The 12326-nt window shown below is 43.3% G+C and overlaps 1 pseudogene; it reads left to right on the top strand.

Moving 5' to 3' along the window:
- The window catches only part of LOC124021472, a 77164-nt pseudogene that overhangs the window by 37841 nt on the left and 26997 nt on the right, over positions 1–12326 (top strand).

Here is a 12326-nt window from a genome sequence, read left to right as displayed (position 1 = left end):
AAGTGGCTGCCTCCTATTGTTTCCTCCCCTCATGTGCTTAGAGTACAGGGCTTTGGACTAGGCACGCTTAGCATGTCTAATGAAGAGGCCTTTGGAAAGGGGTCTTAGAGGGGAGAGAGTCGGCACCCCTCTGTGATGTCTTCTAGAAGGATCTGGCAGGGGTTTCTGTGTATTCATACAACCGCCCTCCCCTCCTGCATGTTTCAGAGAGGGCCAACTTCATGAATATGCATAACTTAGCAGGATAGAATGCTCCTTATTTAGTCATTTGTCCTCATGCTGTTAGATGTCTGTCAGATGGTAACATAATGACATCATCGCTCTCTGGCGTTGGATGAGATTCTCAGTAGTCTACCAAATGCCGTCACTCTCCCCACAGACCCACAGTCACAAAGACTTACAGTGTGTTATTGTACCGTCCTGAACGGGGCTTTGCAGGTCCTTTACATAAGCGGTAGCAATAAGCATCACCACTTTGAAGATTACTGCATGGAGTCTGTATACATATCTGTTTTTCTCTTCAGTGATGATGATACTTAAATGTAAATGTAAATGATACCCTAAGGGTGCCTGTGTTATTTCGGCTGCTACTCCGCTTCGTTCAGAAGTGGGGCATGGTCTCCGTGACGAGGGGTAGACGGTCTGTGCCGTGGTACATTCTGGGATAGAGGCTGCTGGCAGGCACCCAATCCCTGGGGAGAGAGAGCGCAGGCCGGCACGTGATTGGATGTTTTGACTCTTTGTGAATGAGTAGTTGTATTGATTGTCAAAATGTTCTATTACACAACATTTTATGGCGTGGCCTACCTAGAAATAGCTTTTTCTTTTGGAATCGTCTATTGTTGATCTGTAAGTGTAGTGAGAGTGGTATCTCTTAGACTGTATTGGTTTTCTTTATATAGGCTAGAAATACTCAGTCCCAGCATTCAAAGCCGGTTGAAATGATGTCATAAGAACAAGTTGGGGGTTATGTGCAAACCCCATGTTGACATGACCATAGTTTTCTGACATGTATTCTCTTCAGATGAACTGCTCTGAGTTCATTAACAAATGCCATCGGTCACTCACTACTATTGATTAAGCACTGCTCTCGTCCAGCTGTCAATTCATACAGCAAACATATGTCTCGCAGCCATGAACCAAATGCTGTGGGCCATTTCAACCAGATTACCACTGCTTCTGATGCCTGGACTTTTAGAATGGTAACGGAATCATTCATTGCAATAACCCGTCTCTTACCCATACAGAAGAACATAGAAAAGGGAGATTGCAGCCACCAATGAAGGATGGGAACATATGTATTTTCAGATTTAGTTTGTAATTCGAGTGTGTTCAGGGTTTTGGGTTCTCCCATAAATAAGGGCGACCTCATAAGCGTTCAACCCAAAGAGTCAGTATGTGAGTAACTCAAACCCTACATTTCATTGACACAATAATACTCTGACTATGTAAGTAGGGTTCTTCTGTATGGTTCACTGACTGGACTTCATAGGCTTCAGTCAGCTGTGGTGAGATGGTAGTCACTGGGCTAGTGGGTCGCCTCAACACCTCCCACATGTTGAATCTAATAACCTTGACTTTCAGCCAGCCATCACCAGCTGTGAGCAATGTAGACCGACACTCACACACACTCACACACACACACACGCACGCTTGGCAGTGTGTGTTGCCTCAGTGCTTCTGCAGAAATGCGCCTCTTCATTGTATCTCTCTTCCCAAGCAGTTGGATGCAGACGAGCCCCCAGAGAAAAGGGATGGCTACAGTACGCTGCAGATCTCTTGGGGGAATTCTCTCCCAGACCACTGCAAGGTAGTTGTCTCTGTGGTGGTGGAGAAGAAAGCGTCACTGCAACCCGCTTGTACATCGCCATGGAGACCCCATGTTGTGTGTGTGTTGGGGCTTTAGTAGTTGTCTTCATTGTGCTGATTCATTTTCTCAGAGCAAGCAGCATCTCTATGCGCATCATTCAAAGTCCCTCACTTCACAGACCACCTGAGCCCAATGCAACCATGTCAGGTTTCCCTTCAAATCCTAGATAGATCCTCCTCAGTGAGCTAAAGGAACAGTCCATGATCACCTCCATTTAGTTTCCCTCCTAAAATGAGCTGTTTTGATCAGTCAGTGGTCTGTAGAGTGGGGAAGGCGTGGTTCCATTCAGCTTCTATGTTGTCGTGTTTCATTTTGCCAAGCTGCATGGTACTAGCTGTACTTCTTACACAAGCTGTTGCTGTCCTAGCTCCGTCTCATTGTTTTCACGTGAACTTGGAAGCAAATTGTCTCACAGTATGTTGTTATCTCACAGTTTTAGCATAACACTCTCCGTAGTTAAATAACAGTCTTCGTAGTTATAACACTCTTTGTAGTTTTACACAGTAGAACTCCACTCTGTACTTTTCTATCTTATTGTACTCTATGTAGACTTAACATTGGAGATTAGTTCACTTATTATTGTGTTGTCATTCATAGTGAATCTTGTGTTTGTTTCTGTTATGAGCTGACCTTTGAGTTGTGTTTGTGTTCTGTGTTGTTGTCTCTCAGTGAAGGAATGGCACTCCCCACTGGGCCCATGATTGGTTTATGTTCTGTGTTGACCTCTGACCTCTTGTGAAGTCCATGTGAACCCTGTGATCTGATATGAAGTGTGAATTAGTGTGTATTCGCTGTTGACTGTGTTCTACCCTTCCTTGTCCCAGTCAACATGTTCCTGGTCCTGAGCTCAAACTACACAAAATAGATGATCTACCATCAAATTCATATTTGATTATTGTACAGAATAATGGATACCAATTTCAGTTTTTTAGAGCCCAATGAAAAAGCCATCACTTCAAATAAATACCTTTAAGAAATGTTATATATTAAAATGAAACATCTTTACTCCCGAGTCGCACAGTGGTCTAAGGCACTGCATCTCAGTGAAAGAGGCGTCACTACAGCTCTTGGTTTGAATCCAGGCTGAATTACATCCAGCTGTGTTTGGGAGTCCCAATTGTCCCAGCATTGTCCGGGTTTGGCCGGTGTAGGCCGTCATTGTAAATAAGAATTTGTTCTTAACTGACCCATAGAATACATTTTTAATGGAAGTTGATGGATCACAGGAGATGGGTTTCTGTCTGTACTACTTGTATCCTCAATGTCTGTAACTAGTGCTTGTTTAGTTTTGTCTCCAGCTCCAGTGTGATTGCTTTAAGCCAGGCTGAGCTGTGGTGTTGTGGTGTCTCCCTGTCAGACCTGTTACCATGGTGACATCCCTGTGTTCCTTAGTTCCTGTTCTGTCTCTACTGTACCTAGCACTAGAGGCAGGAGTTTTTCCTCCGCACATGACCGTACCATGAAAAACTCTGGGCCCTAGTTCAGGAAAATGGGTCAAGGTCAGGGTTAGGGTTAACCTTTGACTCTTGACCTCTCTGTGACCTCTATGATGACCCTATCGGTTGTGGTTGCAGGACGAGCTGTCGGACCTTGGCCCAAAGTCGGTCACTCCCATGTCCACCACGGCCTCGGACGTCGCCTTGGAGGGGGAGGGGCCAAGCAGTAAGAGCATGGAGTTGCTGGCGGCACTGGGGAACAGCTCAATATCAGTGGGTATGAAATGTTACTCACGATACTACAAGTCCTCACGACAAGTATTATAATGGTAGATGACAGAGAGATGTGTCTTTGTATCCATTCTTGATGATCTAATAGCACATAATGAAGGTCTCTTAGATTTGATTCTATTCCATATTATATGTGTCCTGTAGGTTTGCCAGAGAATGATGATAGCTCAGAGGTGCATGACATCATTGAGTCCACCCCTGAACTGGACATGGACCTCAGTGGATACAAAGCATCCAGGTAACCCCTACAAAACCATGACCATATAGTCAACTTGGGATAAATCCTCTCTTTCATTGACAAATTGAGACGACAATTTAGACCTTGAAATACATTGGGTTTTACTCCTGTACAATGTGCTAAATGCTAACTGCTAATCCCTCCACTATGTAGCACCCCGACCAAAGGAGGCATTGGCATTGAGAACATGGCGTTTGACCGCAACACAGACTCTCTGTTTGCGGAGCTGTCGTCTGCAGGCATAGGGGACGCCATCGGAGACGTGGACGAGGGGGCCGACCTGCTGGGTAAGCGAGGGAAGGACCTCTTTCCTATAGCAGCAAAACACCTCCAAGGATGTGTAGTGTTTAGGATTGTAGTAACATTGTTATAACACTAGTGACTCTATGGTAATGAAATATAACACCTTTAACGATATGTGGCTATTTTAGTAATGTTGTAGTAACATTGTAGTAACGTTATGATAATGAATTACAACACAAGGATCTGTTTCTAAATAAGCTATTCTGTAAGAACTAAATTAAGCCTGACACCTTCAAGAAATAGTATTCATTTTCCCCCAGCATTACAGCAACTTTTGGGAAGATTTATCTATTTTAAAAAATGGACGAACAAACTGTGTGACACTGTCAACTACAAAGTTCAACAATTGGATTCATTTAAAAGTGTATCTTTAGAATATGTCTCTTGACAGATGAAGTTAAACTAGTTTTGGAATGTCTTTTGACAGATGGAGTTGAACTAGTTTTGGGATGACTTGTATTAACCCCTTGTGAGTGTCTGAGTGTGTTGTTTACCCAGGTGACCTCCCTACGTGGTTCCTGCTTCTGTGTTCAATGCATGCTAACTCGTGAATTACTATAGTAGCAGGCCACTGAGTTAGACAATAAACTGACACTATTTTACTACATTCAACTCACTAATACACACTGGCTGTTGTACTGAAGTGAAATAACCATTGCTGTTAGGTAAAAACAAAGCTAAAGTGGATTTAGAAATTCTGCTTGTATAAGTTGAAAGTCATTCTCTGCTGTTAGCTCCATCAGTGTCTAACCCGCCTCTCTCTCTCCTCGTTGTGTCCTCTCATCTGGCTCTTGTCCCTAACCCCAGTGGAGTACTCTGGTGTGTATTATGACCTCAAAACCTCTCCGTTGTTATTTCTCCTCTGATATCTCTCTCTATGCCCTCAGAGAAAAACTCTATTCCAGGGATGGGTATCTGCAGTTGTGGGTGCAGGATTTTGCTCCACCCTAACACACCTGACTTAATTAAAGCAAACATGGTCTATATTGGAAAACCATGGCTAGTTTTTCAGGCTTTGTGAATCTGGTGTGTTTCAATGCTGGGCTGGAACAAAAGCCTGCCTGTATACACTGTGGCCCTTCAGGACCAGTTGCCCATCCCTGCTCTACATTTGGCCTGCTCTACATTCGGCCTCTCACCACCTCATATCTACAGCTCATTGCTCTACTACTACTGCCTTGACCTGCATTTGACCCCCGCTCCTCGCTAGCATTACAGTGGAAACAAAAGTTGATCACAAGATGAAACCAGACATATGAAAACTGTTAGAAGGGCTAAATGCATTTGGAAAATGTTTGTTCTTCATATAACTGCTTTGGTTATACTGATTTCTGTCTAACATGCACCATAAGCATGAAGAATAACTCATCGTACAGCTTTAATAACACAGTTTTTACTATACAGCTGAAATAGTTTTAGTCTGTGTGTTTGTTTTTATAGCTTCTCTAGCTTTCCCAACTGTCTCTCTACCCTAGAACTGTAACTCATTCCTTTCCCCACTAGCCTGTTAGGAGTACCCTAGCTCTCATTCCTTTCCCCACTAGCCTGTTAGGAGTACCCTAGCTCTCATTCCTTTCCCCACTAGCCTGTTAGGAGTACCCTAGCTCTCATTCCTTTCCCCACTAGCCTGTTAGGAGTACCCTAGCTCTCATTCCTTTCCCCACTAGTCTGTTAGGAGTACCCTAGCTCTCATTCCTTTCCCCACTAGTCTGTTAGGAGTACCCTAGCTCTCATTCCTTTCCCCTAGCCTGTTAGAGTACACTAGCTCTCATTCCTTTCCCCACTAGCCTGTTAGGAGTACCCTACCCTAGCTCTCATTCCTTTCCCCACTAGCCTGTTAGGAGTACCCTAGCTCTCATTCCTTTCCCCACTAGCCTGTTAGGAGTACCCTAGCTCTCATTCCTTTCCCCACTAGCCTGTTATTCCTTTCCCCACTAGCCTGTTAGTACCCTAGCTCTCATTCCTTTCCCCACTAGCCTGTTTAGGAGTACCCTAGCTCTCATTCCTTTCCCCACTAGCCTGTTAGGAGTACCCTAGCTCTCATTCCTTTCCCCACTAGCCTGTTAGGAGCTCTACCCTAGCTCTCATTCCTTTCCCCTGTTAGGACTAGCCTGTTAGGAGTACCCTAGCTCTCATTCCTTTCCCCACTAGCCTGTTAGGAGTACCCTAGCTCTCATTCCTTTCCCCACTAGCCTGTTAGGAGTACCCCCACTAGCTCTCATTCCTTTCCCCACTAGCCTGTTAGGAGTACCCTAGCTCTCATTCCTTTCCCCACTAGCCTGTTAGAGTACCCTAGCTCTCATTCCTTTCCCCACTAGCCTGTTAGGAGTACCTAGCTCTCATTCCTTTCCCTTTCCTACTAGCTGTTAGAGTACCCTAGCTCTCATTCCTTTCCCCACTAGCCTGTTAGGAGTACCCTAGCTCTCATTCCTTTCCCCACTAGCCTGTTAGGAGTACCCTAGCTCTCATTCCTCCGTTGTGTTTCTCATACATACCTCATGTCTCACTCTCTCCACCTCTCTCTCGTTTTCTTGCCTGACTTGGATTGCATGGTTTTCTCAGACCTTAGCTTGCTCGGTAAGACCTCACCTGCTCGCTCCATCCTACTCTGTTGCGACATGTAACATGTTCTGTGTGGTGGCTGTTGGGGTTGTCCCTGTTTTGTTCTTCTTAGAAATATCTCACTATGAGGTATTTAACACCCTGAATGGACTGATTCTTTATTATATCTATATGAATATTAAAGTCAGTCAATGTGACGATGTGTTCATCCATTGAAGTAAATGCACCTCCATAAATATTGATTTATTTTGGATGAAGATTTTAAAAACATAGTTGATTAAGAACTATTTGATACATAATAGAATCTATCCAGGCCTTCTACACATGCTGTTCTATAAACTCCAGTTGTATGAACACAAAGCAGAAAACGAGGTCATTTCTCCCCTGGCTGGTGTTGCTCCTTGTTTACAGGTATGGGTCGTGAGGTTGAGAACCTGATCACGGAGAACACACAACTAATGGAGACAAAGTAAGAAAAACACACTGAGATGGGTGTAGTTTTAGATTTATTTGACGTTTATACTCAACAAAAATATAAACGCAACATGCAACAATTTCAAGGATTTGATTTACAGTTCCATAAATTCATTAGGTCCTAATCTATGGATTTCACATGACTGGGACTACAGAAATGCATCCGTTGGTCACAGATACCTTAAAGGAAATGTAGGGTTGTAGATCAGAAAACCAGTCAGGATCTGGTGTGACCACCATTTGCCTCATGCAGCGTGACACATCTCCTTCACATAAAGCTGATCAGGCTGTTGATTGTGGCCTGGGGAATGTTGTCCCACTCTTCAATCTGATTCTTTATTATATCTATATGTATCTGCGAAGTTTCTGGATATTGGCGAACTGGAACATGCTGTCCTACACATCGATCTAGAGCATCCCAAACATGCTCAAGGGGTCTGGTGAGTATGCAGGCCATAGAAGAACTGGGACGTTTTCAGCTTCCAGGAATTGTGTACAGATCCTTGAGACACGGGGCCGTGCATTATCATGCTGGAACGTGAGGTGATGGCGGCAGATGAATGGCACGACAATGGGACTCAATATCTCATCATGTTATCTGCCCATACCATAACCCCACCGCCACCGTGGAGCACTCTGTTCACAACGTCGACATCAGCAAACCGCTCGCCCACGCGACGCCATACACATGGTCTGCGGCTGTGAGGCCAGTTGGCTGTACTGCAAAATTCTCTAAAACAACGCTGGAGGTGGCTTATGGTAGAGAAATGAACATGAAATTCTCTGGCAACAGCTCTGGTGGACATTCCTGTAGTCAGCGTGGCAATTGCACGCTCCCTCAATTTGAGACATCTATGGCATTGTGTTGTGTGACAAAAAATTACATTTTAGAGTGGCCTTTTATTGTCCCCACCACAAGGTGTGTAATCAGCTTATTGAAATGCCACACCTGTCAGGTGGATGGATAATCTTGGCAAAGGAGAAATGCTCACTAACAGGGATGTAAACAAATTTCAGCACAAACATTTTAGAGAAGGAAGCTTTTTGTTTCTGGGATCTTTTATTTCAGCTCATGAAACATGGGACTAACACTTTACATGTTGCATTTATATTTTTGTTTAATGTATACCCCCCAAAGTTATTAAAATGTTATTAGTCTTTTAAACTGGTCTAAAGTCTATTCCCTATTTAGATGTATTTAGCTTTGTAGATCCCACTATACCGGACTATATACTGGAAGCACAACATAACACAAACAGCTTGCATGCAGTGTTGTAAGGTGTCACATTCATTCCTTTCCCCCCTTGTTTCCTGTAGGAACGCTCTGAATGTGGTGAAGAATGACCTGATAGCGCGGGTGGATGAGCTGTCGTGTGAGAAGGATGTGTTGCAGGGGGAACTAGACGCTGTGACACAGACCAGGAAAAACCTGGAGGAGAAGAACAGAGAGCTGGAGGACGAGCTCAAGAAGTGGGTGAATAACAACAACAACACACACTACACACAACTGATCATGTAAGTTCTACACCCTGTTGTATTCAGGGCATGTGACAAATCAGATTTGATTTGACAACAGCAACACACCATATTAATATGGCCACCCCAATTATAAGACTGTTTTTAGGGAAGTCACCAAGAGTAAACTGTCAACATGAACACATGGCATAGCATATTGTTGATGAACCTGATTGAACCAATTCTTCTGTTTTTCCAGAGTGCGTGTGGAGATGGAGGAGGTGAAAGGGAAGCCAAACGAGGAAGAGGATGTGAGTGCCTCTTACCATATGTATAACATTGTCCTGTATAATGTGACTGTACCTCTTCATGTCCTATAGTGGTGCCCTTTTCTATATTGTAATCACTGTTAAATGTATATTTTTATGATATTGCTGCAAAATGTACCTTCCTTAAAATTCAGCTTGTTACTGTGATTGGTGCGTTGTATGTCCGACCAATTCAAAACACCCTCTCTCTCTGGTGTTCCAGAGTGACGTTCCTACAGCCCAGAGGAAGAGGTTCACCAGGGTAGAGATGGCTAGAGTCCTCATGGAGAGGAACCAGTACAAGGAGAGACTGATGGAATTACAGGAGGCTGTTAGGTGGACAGAGATGATCAGGTGAGGAGGAGGAGAGGAGAGAGTAGGATTGAAGGGAATCGAATTGAGCCAGTATACAATGCAATCCCTCAGCTAATCATGTATTTTTAAACAATATTTCCAATTAAACAATTTGGTCAATTATATCTCCACATTTTAAGAGGACTTTCCTCTTAATCTGAATGCTAGACTTGAAACTAGGCCACTGCCATACACTTGAGTCAGTGGCGGTCGGTGCCATTTAAGATCAGGGAGGACAATTTTTAATGAGCATGGCCTTATTTCTATTACAGCATATTGGATAAATGTCATTCACATTCCCCATTTTTTCCCGCTTGCTTCCGTTTAAGATTTGTTTTTCAACAGAATCGGCAGAATGAATACACCCCTGATCACCTGCCAACACAGTTTGCTTTCATAGAAGCCACATACAAACAGCATAATCACTTTGCTTGTTGTATGATTCCTTCTCACATCCACGTTCTCTCCTCGTCTCACCTTTTCCCTTCGCTTGTGGACTTCATTGCACAACACAACAGCTGTCTGTGCCCAGGCGCAAATTATCGCTAACCACTACACCAAGCCTACATTGTTGTCACCATGTTAGCTAATGTCATAGTCAACATATCTACCAGAACTAATGTGTTAGTAAACCTGCTACAATCATGCATTACGGTGTACAGCCAGTAAGCAGTTTAGCAGTTACACTGGTGAGCCCCGTGGCAATACATTTATTAATACAAAAGCTTACCTTGACATGAAAGAGTTCCAATGTTGGATAGCCATAGCCTGCCAGCTAACGAGAGAGAGAGGCTCAATATATATATATATATATTTTTGTTGTTCTAGAATCAGATACCTACATGAAGGAATAGGCAAAGGACTATGGATACAACATATGAATCTTTTCTCCAGTTATTTCCATGGCCTCTGCTATAGTAATATGCAGCAGTTGCTTTATAACTGGTTCCCAGAGTGACGTCAAAGTTCATTGTTTCAGAACACCAAACTTCCAGAATGTTCAAAAGTAAATAAACATTTTTGGAGATCAAATGTTAATACATAGAATGAAACATAATACTATGTTGCCTAGTGAAGGGTTTCGTTCTCCACAACCCCTTTCATACACACTCTTTAAGCTGCACTCTGAGACTCCACTCTGAAAGCATCCGTCTGCTCTATCCTTGCTCTACCAATTGAAATGAATGAGTTGAAGGGATAGTTCAGGGAAATGACATAGTTATCTAAATATCTCTTTACTGAAGAAGGCTTTTTATGGACAAGGAGTGACTGCAATCAACACTTTGGTTTGGTTAAACTAACCAATGTCGTAAGTAATTGTGCTGAACAGTCCCTTTAACATGATGCCATGTTGTGTTGTCTTACCAGAGCCTCCAGAGAAAACCCTTCCCTTACTGAGAAGAAGAAATCCAGCATCTGGCAATTGTAAGCAGTCTCCTTCAATGACTACCTGTACGAAATAACTCATAGGAATTATATACATTTCTGATATGATGTATTCAACACTATCAACATGATGTCATATGCTAACATTCTGGAAATTCCATCCCTGTTTTCTTTCTTTTTGGATGTGCTATTAAATGTTCAGTCTTAGGTAAATGTTTTAAACATCATAGCCATCCCTCTCTTTCCCCTTGGTACAGTAACTACAGTCTAGCCATGGGTTTAAATACTATTTCAAATCCTTTCAAATACTTTAGCTTTGCTTGATTGAGCTTGCCTATTGCAACGGAACCAATAGAAAATTCCCAACTGCGTATATCTCACCCACCCGGCAGTCCATGCAGGCTAAAGAAAACGTTCAAAGTATTTGAAGGATTTTAAATAGTATTTGAACCCAGGTCTGCTACAGTCCCCTGAACAATAGACATATCCTGGATGTGTACTACTCTTCATGTTTTCCATCCAATCCACAAACAAATCAGTCCAATGTGATTCTCTTGCCCCCCCCCCCCCCCGCCTGCCCCTGTTGCCTTATGTTGTCCTGCTAGTCTGCTTAAAGACTGCTGAGAGGGAGAGGTCTATGTCAGCTGATTATACCTCCTTCATGTCCTCTCAGAAGTTGTATTTGTTTACAGGAAAATGTATGGACAAGTGCTTCGTTCTGCAATAGGCCTATAACCTGTTGTAGTGCAGAGATTTACATATGTCCAACTCTTTATTAATGCGCATTCTTGTAAGATCTACTGTCCATTACAGTATGATGTGTAGACATATGAAGAAAATAATGAACAATATAATTGCATGCTTCTTTTGATCAACTGACAGAGATGTCCTCCTTCATCCCTGTGAGTTTTACTGTGATTAACTGTCTTAACATGGGGCTCTTTCCTCTTACTGTGGAACTCATTGTAAACACGTTATGCAGTCTATTGAAATCTATCTGCTTGATTACCATCTGTCCCACACTATCAGATTGCTATCTGCTATCGACATTCAGATAACATATGCCAAAACGTATATACAAACACAGAAATACACAGGTGTAGGTGTCCTAATATACAGTACTAGTGTACTGTATGTAAGCTTATAATTCTATATATTAATATGTATAATATGTATGAGTTAAGGGGCCACGAGTGGTATTGTGATGTGTGGGCCTTGGCTTTGTTAATCAACGTTCCCAAATCCCCAGCATGCTTCACTTCACTATACTTGAGATGATGGTGGTGGTGGTGGGTGACAGTTTACTGTTGGTTGGTGGTTGACCCCCGGCCTTGCTCCTCCCTATACCAAACCCCCTCCCCCTTCGCATCCCTATTGTTTCTCTCTCCCCCGCAGTTTCAGCCGCCTCTTTAGCCCCTCCTCCTCCAGCACGGCAGTGATGAAGAAGGCGGAGTCCCAGGGGAGGGAGGTGAAGTACACGCCCCCTGCAGGAGGGGGAATGAAGAAGAGGAGCAGCACCTTCTCCCAGTTCCCCACCGAGAAGTCCAAGACCTTCGACTTCCTCAACGAGGAGTGAGTAGTGACACAGCACTCATTCTGTCATGTGTTAGTACTGTTGTAGCTCTCCTTATTCCTCTCTTGACCTCTGC

The sequence above is a fragment of the Oncorhynchus gorbuscha genome, unplaced genomic scaffold (genome assembly GCF_021184085.1).
Source record: "Oncorhynchus gorbuscha isolate QuinsamMale2020 ecotype Even-year unplaced genomic scaffold, OgorEven_v1.0 Un_scaffold_1126, whole genome shotgun sequence".
Lineage (NCBI taxonomy): Eukaryota > Metazoa > Chordata > Actinopteri > Salmoniformes > Salmonidae > Oncorhynchus > Oncorhynchus gorbuscha.
Note: the sequence above shows the minus strand (reverse complement) of the source record. Positions and strands in the feature narration are given on the sequence as shown.